Source organism: Mesoplodon mirus (assembly GCF_964341445.2).
Source record: "Mesoplodon mirus genome assembly, chromosome: 6".
In the NCBI taxonomy this organism is placed as follows: Eukaryota; Metazoa; Chordata; class Mammalia; order Artiodactyla; family Ziphiidae; genus Mesoplodon; species Mesoplodon mirus.
The window spans coordinates 125,570,515-125,573,774 of NC_138982.1; the positions used below are offsets into that span (position 1 = coordinate 125,570,515).

Below are 3,260 nucleotides of genomic sequence, written 5' to 3' on the forward strand. Positions count from 1 at the left end.
AATAAGTTTTTAATGTATGTATGTAATTAGAAATTGTATGTAATTAGAATTCTAACACTAAACAATGTCTATTAAAATTTAGTTAAACTAAAAACTATCCACAAAGCATTCACTTTCTATCAAATCTACACTCTTTGCTCGACCCCTATATACAATGCCCCATATTAATTTTCAAATTAGGGATTTGTAATAATCTGCAAATTTTAAAAGTATAATTTACCCCATTCTTAACAGTTAATCTTTATTTTGAACACTGTTTTAACTGATATTCTTCCCATCAATTTAAGACTCAGATTTCATCCCTTATAAAATACTGAATTTAAGCTTACTATGCTTTATTTCGTATCACCTTCACATACCTGTTGTCATAATATTCACTACCTCAGTTCCCATTCACATCTCAACCCACTGCAATCTCATTCCACTTTACCAATGAAGTAGCTCTCACTAAGGTCACTAATAAATGACTGCTGAGCTCGCATGTGTGGGGGTGGGGCCTCATGGCTTCCCCCTGCGCCTCCAGGCCACCGGGGTCCTCATCAACCCTGTGGAGTTCAACCCTGACTTCGTGGCTCCTAGGGTAACCAAAGTGGAGTGGGTGGCACTTCTGGAGGCTGCCAACATCTTGTATCTGGTTGAGGTGCCCAAAGGCTGGAGGTGGATGTGCTGGAGTGCACACTACAGTGCCCAGAGTCGGGACGTCTGTTCCCCATCAGCTGTGGGATCCCCCAAATGCTGCTGAGTGATGAGGAAACTGAGACTTAAAAGCATTCCTGGCCCCGGTTTTTCACTGTGAGTGTGCGTATCTTTGTTTACGTATATCCTGTTTGCTACTTCTATCTTGTGTATCCCCAACCCTTGGGCCAGTGACACACTGGCATATATATATATATATATATATATATATATATATATATATATATATATATATGGGTGGTGCCGCCGCTGCCAACTCCTCTCCATCCTTCCCATGGGACGAGGGGCTGCGCCCGCTGTCAGACCCTTCCAGGAGGGTTAAGCCAAATAACTGTAGGTGTCCTTTTCACCATCCACTCGCTCCAAATATTCTTTCTCGATCAGAATGTCAATGCATTTCTTAATTACTGGGACCGGAGGCTTGAATCTTGAGCACAGCTGGGTCAGTACTTCTGCAAGTGACTGCTGGTGCTTTAGAACATTCCTCATTTTCATAATTCTCACAACAGCCGCCTGGATCAGTAGTTTGCGATCTTCCTCGATGTTTTTATGTGTGGTTTCTTGTTCCTGCTTCTATCCTGTTTCCAATCTTTATTTGAATTTTCTGCAGACGCTCCATATTGAGCATACTTTTCATCTTCAAATTTTCTTTCTTTGGTTTTCATGCCAATGAAAATAACTCTTGTTGATAGGGATTTTTAGGGCTACAGTGTAATGTGTATGAATCCAGTGTGACAAAATATATATTTAATTGACCACATAATGTCTTACGTCAACATAGAAGTAGGGTGGACCATACCTACTGCTTAATTTTAAGAAGAAACCCTACATAAATATTTGTTACATAAGCCTTGGCCCGTGGTTACTCTGTATTTGTTAATGACTTTCCAACTTATTATCTTGATGCACAGAAAGAGCTAAACAATTAAGAGAGTCATCAAGGCTTTTGTGTCTACATTTTAATGGTATTGGCAGAGAGTTAACACAATTGTTCCTCTTCTGCATGAGAATTTTATTTTCAATTAATTTCCTAGCTTTGTTTCCCTAGAAACGGGGAAGGACACTATTTGTCAACTAAGTTACTAAGCAACACTGCTTACGGTAAAACGACTGCTTAATTGAAGGCTGACTTAAACCAAGGGACAATAAATAATTGATAGGATGCCCTACTGTGAGGTTCCTCTGAGTGTAGAGACTCATAATTGGGCATGTACCTTGTACAGTCCATGAAAGGTCTTTCTACGGAGTTGGTACAAAAGATTATGGCTCCTGTGGAATGTGAGGCTTTTAATCAAGGGTAGTTTCCAAACCTGTAGATTCTGTATTTTATCTCCTTTCCACCTAAGCTGTTACCTGGGTGGAAGAGAGCTCAACAGAGCTGTATGGGTTTACAAGAACTGCTGCAAGACTCCTACTGAGAGGAACACCTACTGAGGAGGCCCCCCTGGAAAGCTGAGGTTCCTGCCCTAATCCTTTTGATTAGACTGGTACAACTGAAATACTGCTTCAACTTTCAGATGTTCTGACATTTCCAGATTCTCAGCATCTATGTAATTTTCATTCAATATTTTTCTCTATGTGTACATTTGTATGCCAAACTTTCAAATTATGAAAAATCTTAACTATAGCAGGGCTAACATATTTAGACTCACATAGTATTAACAATAACTATTATGATATAGGGGATTTGAGATCTGTCTAATATGAAAACCTAATTTTTCATGCAGATTCTGAGTTGCAGCCTAGACAAAGTAGGAGAGGAGACAGATAGAAAAATATTATATCTTTCATCATATTACATGGATTAACAGCCTATACCATGAGTTATATGTTTCATAGAAATGGAATCAAAATTTAATTGTCAAAACATAAATGTTGAAAATATACTTAATTACTTGAAGGTTTTATATAAAATACACATAATTTGCCATATGGGTATTTTCAAATGTGCTTTATTAATTAAGTATATGATTCATTCAGTAGTCATTTTTTATCCCTTATTTTAAATTATAATTTGGAAATATAACATATGCATAAAATCAAACATATTTAGACCATGTTTGATAACAATGTCAGAACTAATCAAAATCTTAGGCAATAAAATATTCACACTTGATATTATATACTGAGCCTAAATTTATCTACTTTTCAACATGGAGACAATCCAGTGCTGCTCTAATTATAAATTAAACGTATTTTCAAAAATTAAAAGTATTTAAAATGCAAATGCCTTTTATAGGATTTCAACTTCAATATTTAAGATATATCTTATTAAAGCTTCTCCCACAATTTTTTTTCATTTTGTTTATCTTATTTGCCTTCAGTCATTATTTTTTTTTAATTTGTGTTAATACATGTTTAAATTTGTGGACTACATCTCTAAGAAGTACCCATAAACATGGCTATGTTTAATTATGAGTATATAATTCACAGTGAATTAAGATAAATATTTGACAAGTGTCTGGGTTGCTTGAACAGTTATTTCTATTCTCTTAGTGAATGTTTATATAATTATCCTTTTGATATTATCATAACAGTCTATATTACTTGAACACAAGTTCTGA

The 3,260-nt window shown here is 35.9% G+C and overlaps 1 pseudogene across 1 annotated transcript; it reads left to right on the top strand.

Moving 5' to 3' along the window:
* The first annotated feature begins 467 nt into the window (after positions 1-467).
* On the top strand, positions 468-765 carry LOC309806017 (multifunctional methyltransferase subunit TRM112-like protein; annotated as a pseudogene). Its single transcript has one exon. The product of its transcript is annotated as a multifunctional methyltransferase subunit TRM112-like protein (transcript).
* Positions 766-3,260: the final 2,495 nt, after the last annotated feature.